The sequence below is a fragment of the Notothenia coriiceps genome, unplaced genomic scaffold, assembly GCF_000735185.1.
Source record: "Notothenia coriiceps isolate Sejong01 unplaced genomic scaffold, NC01 NC01_scaffold00024668, whole genome shotgun sequence".
Taxonomy (NCBI): Eukaryota; Metazoa; Chordata; class Actinopteri; order Perciformes; family Nototheniidae; genus Notothenia; species Notothenia coriiceps.
The window spans coordinates 3899733-3914531 of NW_011357369.1; the positions used below are offsets into that span (position 1 = coordinate 3899733).

Sequence of the window (14799 nt, forward strand, 5' to 3'; positions counted from 1 at the left end):
CCCCCGGACCCCCCTAGAGGAGGTGAGGACCCCCTTAGAGGAGGTGAGGACCCCCCTAGAGGAGGTTAGGTCCACGGTGTTTACATGCTTATTTATACAATATGTGTGCTTATGCTAACATCATAAGACAAAAGTTGGTTCCGTATTGTGTGTAGTAGGAACGCGCTAGAGTTAGGGGGGCCCCCAAGCCAAAGCTCGCTTAGGGCCCCCAAAAGTCTAGGGCCGGCCCTGATCGGCCTGTAGGGAGGAACGGCCCTGAGTACATTTGCAGATGTGAAAGAAGTAGGCCTACTCAGATCGTGTACTTGGGTAAAAGTAGAAGTACCAGAGTGTAGGAATACTTTGATACAAGTTATAATCCTGCAATCAAAGTGTTACTCAAGTAAAAGTATAAAAGTAATAGCATGCATCAAAATATAGTTAGAGTACCAAAAGTAAAAGTACTCATTATGCAGAGCAAATCTACTCAGTTACTTTGCACTAATGAGGAGAGCAAAGAAGATGTTTTGTGTAGATTATTCATTTAATCTGCTTTATTGGACACCTAAGTGTTCAAACATTTCTGCCGTTATATTTTAAGTTAAAATCTAATGTGCAAGCTGGAAGGCAGTGGTGTCAGGACAGATTATGACACAGTGACGATTAATCATGACTATCAATGTTTCCCTGATGTAATGTGATTTGATTTTTACAGAGGACTCTGGCCGCGATGAGGCAAGAGTACTAAGGTGCTGTCTGTTATCAGTGATGATGAGCTTCTCTCCATTTCCACCATGACCCAGTGTCCACTGCCATCGATCAATGTTGAATCAGGTATTGTAATGGTGATCTACAGAAATTTCCTTTTTTGGGGGTTGTCAAAAGCTTTACAACTTGACTTCCCTGATCACACTAAAAACACTTTCAACTTAATTGCAATAGACTGATGGGTGCAAGAACAAGATTCCATGAAAACAGCTGACTATTGTGGACGATGATGTCATTTTTTATTGAAGGAAAAACAATAAAAGGCATATAGTTGAACTTTGAACTGTGTCTATCCTTTGATTTGTTATGTGCAACTATAAATAGCAACATTTTAGGAGATTTGGTTAATGTTTAATAAATGTTTAAAGCACTTAAGTTATTAAAGTACAGGAAAATGTCAAGTTACCCAAATTTAAATTAATGTTTGATTCATTCATTCACACAGTATATCTCGCATAAAATTAAATACTTGTAGGAAGTAGTAATTCTGAGTAATCTGTACAAAGTGAAGAGTAACCTTTATAGTCAATTGTTAAGTACTCACATGTAGGTACTACACTAAATAAGAATTTGTAAGTAAAACAGACAATGTACACCTCACTGAGGTCAGACAAGTACCTTTTTATTTGTTTTTAAGGCAATCAGTTTGCATTTATTTTTCAAGTGAGGTTAACTAATTAGAATGTACAGTGTTAAACTGCATGGTGGAAGAATACATGCAGCATGTTACAATAATATTGCATGAATGACATTGCAAGGACAAATAAAAAGGTTACAGAGGATGAAGTGTATGGTAAATAGATTTATATGTATTAACTTGTGGAAGGTATAAAGAATGTCCTTCTGATTTTGGCTTATCTATATTTTGGGCTAAAATTTTCATTGGTTACGGTAAGGGTAGATTAAGACACAAAGGAAATTAATATAAATCTAAACATGTCTTGCATGGTGACAACAAGTGCTTGTGTATGTAGCTGTGGTTGTGAATGAGTCACCTGACACGGGATGTTGGTGGACGCAGTTGATTACACACACGTCCAATTCTATAAAAAGGACACGGTCATAATCTCTAATCACTTCCATGTCTGGCAGAAAAAAGGGAGCAGGTTAATCTGGATTACACGTCACCATGGTGAGGTCACAGCCGAGGCATCCGATATCCTGACCAGCCAGGAAAGAGAGAGGAAACACAAAGACAGGTAGAAGACAGGAGACGATTAGAAACCCCCACATTTTTTAAGATGCAGTATCTATTTACAAGAAGGAGAGAACAAGTAATAATTCCATTTGCAAAATTCATATTTAGCCTTGTTTTGTTATTGCAAATTAATAACACTGAAAATACAATCGGGGTAGTCCTTTTAACCATAACTTTACAAAAAGTAATATTACACTTATGGAGAGTGAAAAGGTAACCACATGACCTGCAAACCAAATGAAAAGTCCACCCGACCAAACATAAGCCTACACCATTTTATAATGTTTATTTGTTTTATTTGTAAATGAGTTATTGTAAGTACATTGTGACACACTTAGATCAAAGCATGCTTGTATATAATAATTTAATTCATAATTCATAAAGACTAACCCTGGATGACCCAGACATTGCTTTAAATCTCACAAGAGGGTGAACAGAACAGGGCATGAAGAAGAACTATTAATCTATGCCGATAGGATATGTTTTTGAACTTATAAACCATGGAGTTGGACTGAAATAAACTTCATCAACAATTGAGTGTATTGAAAACTTGCACATGATGACAAACCGATAAAAACCCCATCAGAGCTGAACATAATTGATAATAATGCCTGGATTATCATGATAGCAGGGGCGGCTGGTGGAAATTATTTTAGGTGGGGCTATTGTAATAGTGAATAAACCACACGGGGAACATTTTGAGAAATGAACCCTTAAATTATGACTTCTGGTGATGTTAGAGATATGAGAAGACTGATCAATACCTCCATAATCTTCAGTGTGGTTAGCTATGAATCTTCCAAAACTTCCAAATACCTTGTCCTGGACATAGTTTCTACAGTATACTGTTCAACAGTACAGTAGGCCCACACAAACTGCAGAACACCGGTTCTTTGGGAACACTCAAATTATTTAATTCCCATTTAAAATCAGGAGACTAAATACGAACATTATATGCAGACACAGACATGGTTCAGAAACACAGAAATATTAGAAAAACAGACCATTAAGGCAAAAAACCCAGTTTGATGGATGCTGTCAAAGCTCAACTATATACAATAATGTGTGTGTGTGTGTGTGTGTGTGTGTGTGTGTGTGTGTGTGTGTGTGTGTGTGTGTGTGTGTGTGTGTGTGTGTGTGTATGTTTATTTATCACGGGCACATAGTATCTGTCCCCGGCTGTTTGAAGAGCAAGCATGGGAAACAAAAGACAGCGTTTACCTGTTTGCATCCAGCTAGTCACACAAACAGTTACAATCACACTCCCTTTAATTGACATAATTAATAGATAGTTTAGCTTCTCACCATCATTTGCTGTGGCCCACTGATGTTAACGATCGTAACTGAAAGGCTGCCTGTCAAACGTAAACATTCAGCCACGTGACTCGCAAACTCTCGCGAGAGTTTTACACCAATAACCCTGCACCGGGCGCTGACATTGGCGCCCGGTGATCATCAGATTTGACGACGCTGATTGGCTGAAATTATGTTTCGGAGGCATAGTTTACAGATAGCAGTCAGCTGCTAGTGGCTGCTGCTGCACTGGTTGAGGGCTCCTCTCTTAGCGCCCAGACGAGAGAGGGTAATGATACACGGGCAAGGCCAGGGAGGAAACTTGTGACTTATCAGTAACTTTAGACATTGTAACACAATTTTATTGTAGATTATACATTTTACTGATACCAATTATATAATATTTACCTTGTTCATTAACAAATAAAAAAAATAAAAATGTTTTTGTTTTTTTTAAATATAGGCCTATATATATATTTTGTTTGAATGTGGGAAGAGGTGGTGCGGCGCCCCTATTGGCCGGCCGCCACTGAATAGGTGTAATGTTCACCCACTCAACCGCAGAGTTCACCCCCATTTTGATGGAAGAAACAATACAAAAAATTATTAACAACTGTTTGAACAAGTGTGATGATTGGAATTGAAGAGGGGATTTTTAAGTTGAATCACATTTTTAAATCCACGCACTGTTTTTGTTTTAGCTGAGCCCTGGTGGCATGTGATGTGCAAGCCCTGCAGCTGATCCTGGCACTGACCAGTGTTCTGCAGCTTTTATCACCACTCAATCTTCATAGACAAACTGAGCATGACTGGAATGTTGAATCCTCTGCTAATTCACTGCATACTTAAATGTGATAAATGGGGAGAGTTTGGGGTACTTAAACATTTTTAAAGGTTTTCTCTGAAAAGCACATGCAAAAGCACATGTATGCCTTTCTTATCTGTAGAGGGGATGTGTCTAACATGGAGAGGGGCTTCCTAGGGCAGACCGTTTCACATTAAGCTATACCATGAAGATGCTTTCTGCTATTTTTTACCTTCAGTCATAAAAGCGACTTCTCCTGCAGCAGCGTTGTATTTTGACAACAGTAATGTTCTGTCAGTCTCAGCTAAAAAAAAGCCTCAGCTGGTGTGGAAGAAGCATCGCTGCTATGCGAAGATTGCAAGCCTGTAGTGTGTGTCTGTTTGATGAACCAAAGGTTATATCTTCGGACTACGAACTTTTTATTCCCCGCTCATCCCCGGCTAGACCATCCATGGGCTAGACAGAGAAGCTGAGAGCAGCAGGGAGATCCCCTCTACAGTTGTTTCTCCCTGGGTATGACGGCTATATCAGCTGACTGTAAAACAATCTCTTACTTACTTAATAACATAAATAACACTAAGTGTGCTGATTGTGTCTCATTACAACAGGTATCCTATATTGCCCAGGTCGCTTTTAGCGGGGACACGCTGTACGACTAAAAATACCTGTCTACGACTATATTTGGCTTGGCTGGATCACAATCACACCGCTAAAATAGTCGGTACAATGAATGGGCTCTCTGCTATCTCACTGCCTCCGTGATGCTAAATTTAGTAACAAGGCTTGCGTCAATCACGAGCCTCAGTGCGTCAAGCCTTCCCCCGCCCCCCGGGGCTCGTCATTGGTCAGAATTGGGACGCTGACCGGACAATACGCGCTTCCTGATTGGCTCTTGTGATTTATTGTTCCTCGCAGCTCCGGAGGCACTTTTTTAATTTTGAGGTAGCTGAGCACGATTGAAGGATTATTCCTCCTCTCATATCCTGTCCACCTCTATAGTGTTCTTAATCTGGTTAGTGATAGTATTTCCTCACTATTGACGACATGTAGCTGCATTAGATTAACTATAATATACATGTTGCAATGGCCCCAGGGTAAAATTGAGCCACATGTGATTTGTTCTAACAATTTTCCTCAAGCATGGGTTAAATCCTTTTTTTAAATAAATATTAATTGTTCCAGTAGATATTTTTTATTACAAAAGCCCACTTTTAACTCTGTTTTATTGACAGCCCCACAATGTAATTTCTTAGATAAAAATGTATCCCGCTGTAACTTCCCTTATCAGAATTGTTCTTTAAATAAGTGTCAATGTTATGACAGAACAAAGCGGACACTGTTATTTTATTTCAACGAGATTACTGAAATAATTTGATTTGTTTTGAGAATTTTCTAAATACATAAATCCACTTTACAAAATAACATAAGCCCTGATAATCGACTAAATTACATGTGAGGGTGGGGATTTGAAATAATAGGAGTTAAAGAAGGTTCTCAAAACAGCTAGAAAAAAGAAATGTAGATATCCTGTCAGTTGATTTAATTGACAGTTGCAGGTTTTCAGTGTCATGACAAGAGAACATGACAGATCATTATTATTATTATTGGCTTATTAATGATTAAAGGCACAGAGTCAATATTGAACATCCTCTCAGACAGGCTGAAATACAACCATAAATAACTATGGCTGATGTTGCATGAAATGAAAAGTACAATAAGTATGCAATATAGTTAAGTATTAGTTGATTCTTTTTCATAATCAGAGTACCTTTATTTATCTGACAATGGCAGATATACGGCAGATGTATAGTGCAGATAAAGTGAAGAGAATAGACTTACATATTACATTTTTTTAAGTAAGCACATGTTATTAATATAAACCAACAATAAGTAAAAACAAATAACAGATAAGTGTATCATGGTAAAAAAAAAAAACTACGTAGTGGCAGGCCTACATTTAGAAAATAAAAATGACCATATAAAGTAATAGAAGTATACTCCACAAATATTCTTATATTTCTCAAAGGAAGTTTATCGCTTCTTTATGTGATTTGGATCATGTTAAGTGAACGTTTAGATAAATACTTCTCACTGATAAATAATATGAAGGTATTTTTTTAAGCTCTTTAAATTAATCTTCCGTTTTATTGATACAAATGGCATTTGGGCAAATGCACAAGGACTGCAAGCTCGCATGGTGGACCCCTCTCTGCATCATCCGCTGCAACCATCAAACCAACCGCCTCTCTCTATCGTTCACTCCTCTCCCTTTCTCTCTCTCTCTCTCTCTCTCTTTCTGGCAGGGCTTATGTGTCTGGTACAGTATGAGAGCGAGGGAGAGAGAGGGCGCCGAGTGACGTCACCTCTCCCATGGCGTCACATTGACGTAGCGCATACCAGTGTGGAGGCAGAGCCCACATAAATGCACTATTTGACTTTCTCCACTCAGACGGCGCACATAAACAAACCCGCGTTACAACTCCACACTTTGCAAAGCACACCATCAGCACTGACAGACTCACGGGAGCGGACGCAGACACACTCCTTTACACCCGGGAGATTTTGATTGTGTAATGTTCTCTTTCATTTTTTTCTACTTTTTGGTAAGTTTACTTTAAATAAGGTAATAAGAAGAAACTTTTTTTGTCGCCGATGAATCCTGATCTTCTACAATATTACGAGAAAGAGATTTTTTTTTACATGTATATTTTTCTCAACATCTCTTCGACTCTTGGTGATTATTCTGGATGGAAATAGGATACTTCATGCAAGGTTATTACCACATGTAAAGACGGAACCGCTACAGCAAACCAGTAAGTAAACTCGGAATGAATGAATGAAAGTCTGATATTCTGCCGTAGCGCTTTTGACTGCCAGACTTTAAAACAAAAAAGATGGATTATAAATGTGTCCGCATGCTTTTATTTCCTAAATCCTAAATGTCAAGCTGAATCTTCCCTTTAATATCACCCTCTGTCTGTTTCTCCCAACTTTGTGCGTCTAACCTGTTGATATGTCCAACTTCAACACGCTATTCATAATATCGCCTGATCCTGTGCCGTATGTCCAAAGAGCTAAATGAAGCTGGATTTGAATTTAATTTGCAGTGGGAAAGTATCATATCCTTTCTGGTTGTCATGGAAATTAGATGCCTCTCACTCACACAATGAATAGTGGAGTCAGACGCACTAATGGTCTGAGGGGAGAAGAGTAACCTACATTCAGGCAGGAGAGTTAAAGCTCTCTGATTTTTTTATTTTCTGAGGGGTTATGCTGAAGGTCTAAAGGAGTTATTTACATGGTGTGTTGTGAGATATGTGTGTGTTTGTCTTTGTGACACTGATAGATAGACCATGAGCATTATAATGTTTCAAAAATAAAGTCTATACAGCATTATCATTATTAACGCTGGCTTGGTTTTTAGGATGAAAGCTCAACATGAAAGGTAATTTTTTCCAAACAGTCACAGAGTCTGAGCTGTCGCCTGAGTGTTGGCAAATGTCTCTAATGTCAGCTGTCTGCTGTCTCTGTGGGGACAAGGGCTCTCCTCTGTGTCCTTCATTGATTGCAGGAAGAAAACAATTAGCCACGTCAAATGTCAGAAGCCCTCTGAATAATTTCCTAGAAACATCTGATGGCAACAAAGACACCTAGTTCAAAGCAGCTGCAAGCTTCAGGCTATCTCTGTGTGGCGAGTAACTACTGAGTTAAGGTTCCTGAGTAACTTAGTGGTTTTTCCTTTCCTTGTTCTCTGTTGTGTTCTTTATCTATTTCACACACTCAGGTTTACGCACGCGGGGATTCTGACAGGCTCCCTCTCAGGGCAGATTTACAGTACTCACATATTTCTCTGGTCTCTCCTTTATGTCCTCTCTTTTCTCTGTCTGTTTGCTGGAAGCTTCGCGCTGTCCAGGGTTATTGGTGTGAGGGGCTACCGGGGGCTACCGGCGCTCCGGGGCGCGTGCTTTACAGCTCTTATGTCGTTCACTTGGTTACCGGTGCGCGCGGGGCCAGAGCCCCACCGACCAGCTCGGCCTGAGAAGAAGAGAAAGGGGATCCGTTTGCTAATTTAGAGAGAAAAAACGGACTGAATGTCTCACTTTGCAGGAGAAAATAATTCCCCCCCTTTTAAGTGAGTTTTCCCTCTCTTAACCCTCCTCGGAGGATGTGATAAGAGCCCATTTACGCACAGTTACAACCTTCACTTCAGAAGCTTATGAAAGAATGACTATTTTGTCTTGCATCAAGGACTATCTTATTTCTACTACTGCCAGAACCAAATAGTTTTTTAAGCACTCAAATTGATTCCACACGTATTTGTGTGTTTGTTTACTCTGGTTTGACTTTCTTTATTTCAACATAATGTGCAGGTTCTGTGCAGCATCACATTTGTATAAAACCACATCCTGACCAAGGAAAGAGTTCAACTTCAGACCTAATGTTTTCTTTCAGAATTGTTCTGTAAGAGTTTGGAGAAAAGTGGAAGAGTTTGATGTGTTGACACAAAGATAAGAAATGACAGCAGGCTGCAGGTGCCTGTCTGTTGCCCTGAGAGTCGGTTATGGGGGCTGTGGCTTGTAAACAGACAGTACTGAGATGCACACCAGGATGTGGAGTGGTCTATCTTATCCCTGAGGGTATGTGTGTCCGGCAGAGAGAGAGCTTGTGTATTTAAGAGAGTGTGTGACAGAAAGGGGGCGCTATGGGACTTGAAATCCGTCTGCCAAAGTGCGTCTCGCTGCAGTGAGGGAGTTGGAGGCGCACGGCGCACAGGCTGGTTTGGTTTCAGGTCCGACTCTCCAACATTTCTTGGTTTCTCTCTGCCTCTGGATGAACCCTGAGCAGGCGAATACGGCAGTGATCAGAGGCAAGAAAAGCGATGGCTTCGAGGCTGATTTTATAAAAGTTCTCACTTTTGTAGGTCTGTATTTCTATAAGTTTACTGTTGAAGCTGTCTTTCGAAACGCAACATTTAGATTATAATAATACTGGAGCACAGCTTAGAATGAAACTTGTCGCCCACGTAAGTGTAAGTCTTGAAATGAGCTAAAGGTCCTCAGTTGTGGTTCATATTATTTTCTTTGCAATATAGATTCAGTGTCATACTTAATGACAAATTGTTCTGTGTTTAATTTGAATGTGTAAGTATTGCGTTTGCTTTGTTTAAAATGGATTTACTTGTATAATGCAATGATCTTCTTTTTCTGTGAATGGCATCTTGTTCTCGCACAGAGGTTTGCACCCCCTGTCATCTTTCTGTTGCGTTTCATCGGATTTTCTGACTTTAACTTTCAAACGTTGTATTTCTTTTTAATTTAGTGTGTAAACATTTTTTTGTTTCTTATTGTATTTAAACAATAGACAACTTTTTTTCTGGGCTGTAATACTGTGTGAAGACCAACCCACTTTAGAAGAAATTCGGTAAACGAAGTTTTGGAAAGCAGTGCCTTTTGAAAAAAATCTGTAAAAGATCGATCAATGCATGTTTCTAAATATTGAGTGTGTATTGCTGCTTTATTATTGGCGCTGAATGGAGAGGACGGTACCGTTTTTCCGCCTGCCGCCACATCACTGACCCAGACATCTCTCCTCCAGACACAGGTTCGGAAGAGCGCGCCCAGCCGAGGTTGGAGCCGCGGCGATCGGACACTTCCTGTGCGACGCCCGCCGAGTCCTCCCCGCTCCAGGAACCCTGTCCCGGCCGCAGCCACGCCACCCTTCACCCCCGGACACTCAGCACCATTCAGCGCGAAGCTTTTCCATCAGGTACAGACACATCCCGTCCGTATAGCCTTCCTTCATTCGTTCTTCTTTCTTTCTTTTTCTTCTTTCTTTCACGTCCTTATATATTTTCTGGTGTGGCTCGGGTTTGTATTTCAGCACTTATTGTGGTGTGATAGGTATGTTTGATTTCTTCTGTTTTAAGGAAAAATAGAAAAACGGCCCCCCAAAATATGCTCAATTTAAGGGTTAGGCTACATCAGAATTTAACTATTTCTAACGGCTGTCTAAATTCATAAGCAGATCATAAAGTTGTATGAACATGCTGTTGATCTGATCTTTGTGAGCGAGAGTTTCAGCTCGTGTGTGTGTGTGTGTGTGTGTGTGTGTGTGTGTGTGTGTGTGTGTGTGTGTGTGTGTGTGTGTGTGTGTGGTTGTTTGGGTGGCTCGCCATGCCGACTGAATTGACATTTCAATAATCCTTCTAATGACTCAACAAGGTCTTCAAAAGCCTTTGACTAATTCAGGCCAAATTATGTTTATATGTTTCACTTGTTATATGTGTATATTATTTTACACTAAACCTGTCAAATTAATATTATAACATAATTTAATGTATCTCCTGGATAAATTAAATAGATGATAAAACATTCAAAAGGATAAACTATAGCAAATGGTATCTGTGATGTAAGGGTGCAGTATATAAATCACTTTACTCCTTGTGTGAGACCACTGAATTCAAACTCAAAATTCACTGACAACAAACAACATCCTCTGTTTTTGTATTTATGTTTGCAACTTCATGTTTTCATTTGTTAGATCTATGGCATTCTGACAATGAACAAGCGCGCACAGTTATTGGAACAGCTGCAGTTTGTCCAGTTGAAATGCACACCTCGAGGTTAGAGACTGTTTCCCTTCGCCTCACTATGCTGCACCACCTGTGTCTGACTCTGCTTGGGTTGTCTGTCCTCTTGCTTACACTCATACACAAACACACACACAAATACACATCTGCTTGCATGCAAGTGTAATAAAGGCAAGCTGATGGTGGTTTTGGAGTGTATGGAAGGTTTCAAGATTTTTCTGCAAGGGAATGAAAGTAAAGACGCTCTGGATACAATTATATTTGTATTGTTGAGTGTGTGAGGGGATGCGTACTTGTGAGCATGGGTGTGGGTATTACTGAGTGATGACTAGGCATGCCAAATGTAAAGCACCAAGTGGTTTTACAGGTTCTTCTTAGGATAAGGGTGCTTGTTATTGGCAGAAAGAGTGCATACAGGTTAGTGTGGACATCTTTAACATCATGAGAGGTGAAAAAAGTGTGTGTGTGTGTGTGTGTGTGTGTGTGTGTGTGTGTGTGTGTGTGTGTGTGTGTGTGTGTGTGTGTGTGTGTGTGTGTGTGTGTGTGTGTGTGTTCACAGTGTAAAGGGGTCTTATTAGGTTAGACTGTGTATTGATCTGTAGTGAGTGAGACAAGTTAAGGCCTGTTAAGAACATTAGCCATACAAGCTAATGAGGTGCAATTCAATATAAAGGATGTAGCTAATGCTCTGTCAGCTGAATGAGCTCTGACGCATGTGTGTGTGTATTTGTATTTTTTCCGAGAATGTTATTTTTCCTGTTTAATGTATTATTTTCCTCACGTCTCACTTTCTTCCTTTCCACAGAGCAAGTTCCAGGTCTGAAGGACTCAAAGCGGGTGGAGGAGCTGCAGAATAGAGTGATGTGTTGTCTCCGAGACCACCTGGGCTGCGGGCCTTCTTCCTCCTCGTCCAAGGCTGTCCCCCCCCTGAGTCGTATTCTCAGTTTAAGGGCAGAGCTCCGTTCCCAGAGGACCCAGGGCCTTCAACGAATCTTCTACCTGAAGCTGGAAGACCTCGTACAGCCCCCTCCGTTGATTGACAGGTTCCTGGACACTCTGCCCTACTGACGGCGCGGGTCGACCATACGGAGAGAAAACACACATCACGCCCTGTTCAAGCCTCCCCCCCCCAGGAGCACGCACACGTCCAGAGAGAGACTCGCTCACCTCTGACTGATGCAGAGCAGAGAGCCAAAAAAATGCTTTTCACACAACAAAAAAAAACAATCAAGAACGCCTTTCACTCGAACGGACAACCAACTAAACGCTTTTCACCAGTATGAAAGACAATTACTCGAACGCTTTACTAGTTTTTCTTTGATCCTCCTGCTTTTCTCATGTGGGGGAGGATGACAAGGCTGAGATGGACGACAGAAAAATGACTTTTTACTGTCCTCTGTCTGTCTGTCTGGGTGGTAACTCATCCAGCTAAAAAGAAAGAAGGTTAAGGGTTTATATGTGTTTTGGCCTGACTCATCTAGTATGAGAACTTCTTTTTTAAGTAAAGAAGGAAGGGGTGATGTCGCTGTGTTTGAATGTTTTCAAAGCTTAAGATGTCCCAGTGAAACACAAGTTGCTGTGTATTCTAGTTCCTTTCTGCAGAAAGAAGGAGTAGGGAATTTTCGTAAGAAAATGTACTGAAATGTCAGAGGTCAGCCTAGAGACGCGGAAACATCATAAAGCAGATATTTCACACATGGAAGAGGCGGTTGAGTTAGGTCCTTGATTCCAAGTGCAATTTCTTAAGTGCTATCTCACTCCCTAAAAGGACGACGAGGAGGAGAGATTTAATTTCAAACTCTAAATTATTTTAATGCAAAGACTTGTCCTGTACTGTCAGTAGTTAAAATAAATAAAGACAGCCTCCGCCTGGCTTTAGCAGCAGAGGAGATACTGTGCACTAACGATTGATGACTGAGTCACCCAGACTTGAACTTGCTCTAGTATGTTTTTTTTTTGTATTAACTCATTTTGGATTCATAGGTCGAGTAGGAGTATGGAGCAATGAACATTGACAGAAACTGGCTTTTAAAGCACTTACACCCTGAGAAGGGCTAGAAGCACAGACACACACCCTACCTGCTCCCCTGGAGGGAGAGTCGGGGGGAGGAGGGTGCTCGACAGATAGCTGTATGTCCGGGGGTGAAACATTCCGCAGTCATGCTCTTTTTTCTATTTGTTTCTATTGTGGAGGCCGTGTGAGATTGTGGAGGACATGGTGGCATACTGTCTTTGTGCGTACGCTTAGAGAAGCCAGGATCATATGCATGGTGTTATAAACTGTCAAGAGCTGTCAAGAGCTGTCATAGCCTCGGCTCAACCTGTGTTTGTCAGACTGCAGCTCTATGGGGATTTCCCTGGGCCTCCTCCACCCACTCGCACTCACGGCAGCAGTTTGAAATATGAAAAAAGCAAATTATATAGATATAAATATATATAAATATATATATATACAAAACTAATATTTTGGAGTGTTTTTAGCTTTTTCAAATATTGTGGTACGAGTTGTGCATTGTTTTTTGAAGAAGAGAAACAAAAAAACAAAAAAAGTTGCTGTTTTTTTCAATGTCCCTCTTTGGTTTGAGTTTCCTGTTCGATATTTTTTTTTCTTTCTCTTTGGTTCACTGGATTTTCTGTTCAGCACTTTGAAATCATAAACTAGTTCGGATTATTCTGCTCGACTGTGTCATGTGTTTTGATTGTTGTTGTTTTTTAAAAATAATTAAACGACTTTCACACAAAATGCAAAATGCAAAGAAATTACATTGTCTCAAGACTTTTTAAAAGTAACACAATTTGAGTAGATTTTATTCACAACACGTGTGACTGGCTGGTCAGACACAAAAGCCTCTTAACAGGTAAAAGGCCTCACCACTCTCCCGAGGGACCCTTTGGGCTCTCTCAGAGACTAGAGGGGGATTAGGAGGGTGAGTAGGGGGAGGAAGAGTGAAGCGAGGACAGCTTCATGTTAGCATGAGGTCCAGATCAGCCTCCAGCCTCGTTAAACACCATCGATCGCCACGGTGACATTTCACAGCACATGCCGTCTATACTGTCACTGCCATCACTCACTCGTCCTCCTGCGCAACAGCGTGAGCACTAACACACACACACACACACATACACACACACACACACACACACACACACACACACACACACACACACACATAGGCTCTCTCTCCAACACACAGGTCTCTCTCCAACACACAGGTGATGGATAGTTTCTTGTAGTGAAAGTGTGAACAGCTCTCTCTGTGTGTGTGTGTGTGTGTGTGTGTGTGTGTGTGTGTGTGTGTGTGTGTGTGTGTGTGTGTGTGTGTGTGCGCGTGTGTGTGTGTTCTGGGGGGGTAACATGGTGTTGGAGTACACAGTGTTAAACGGTCTCCACATAAATGTATGATGGGAATAACAAAAAATACATATGTATCCTTTATAATAAAACAGAGATGTTAGGAATCAGACAAAACAAGCGCCTTTGGGGAGAAATAATAACCAGAAAGTGCACTTAAACATTGTTTTTGTGTGTGTAGGAAAATACCATTTACATCAATTTGCAGTGGAGTGTTTATGCCTGCATTTGTGTACTGTGTGTGCAAATTAACATGTGCTTTTCTTATTTCTACGACAGTGACATCTCTGAGTGACAAGTAAAATAACCCCACCACGAGGCCGATTGGTCTGCTCGAAGCTTGAAACACACACACTCAAACTGAAATGTGCGCACACATACACAGTGAGCTGTCAGTCTCCTGGCCAATCGATCAGTGTTGACAGATAGCAAATACCCCCAGTCTTAATTAGAGGCCCCATTAGAACATACACACACAAATATATATGCACCAGCACACACACACATTCAAAGTGTATTCTAATCCATTCAGAAATGTAAAATGACCCCTTTCAGACTGATGATATCCAAATGTTTACATGTGAATAGAAACCTGCGGGTTTACAGAAACATTAGGGTTTTTTCACAGAACGAGAAGATTGTTTAATTTGACAGTTTTAAAATCCAGGTGTAAATGATATTCATTATTGCTGAATTCCATTTAGCTGCTTCAGTTCAAGGGTCCTGTTTTTTTTGTTCATGCTGTCTAACACTTGAATAGAATGATGCTATTAATGTTAATGATTTTAGTAACACCTGTGTCTTTCCAACCATGC

At 40.6% G+C, this 14799-nt stretch overlaps 1 long non-coding RNA gene across 1 annotated transcript; it reads left to right on the plus strand.

Moving 5' to 3' along the window:
* Nucleotides 1-6465: 6465 nt before the first annotated feature.
* Nucleotides 6466-10665, plus strand: LOC104955617 (uncharacterized). Its single transcript, XR_799470.1, has 3 exons — nucleotides 6466-6856; nucleotides 9639-9809; nucleotides 10584-10665. It is a non-coding gene; the product is annotated as an uncharacterized lncRNA (long non-coding RNA).
* Nucleotides 10666-14799: the final 4134 nt, after the last annotated feature.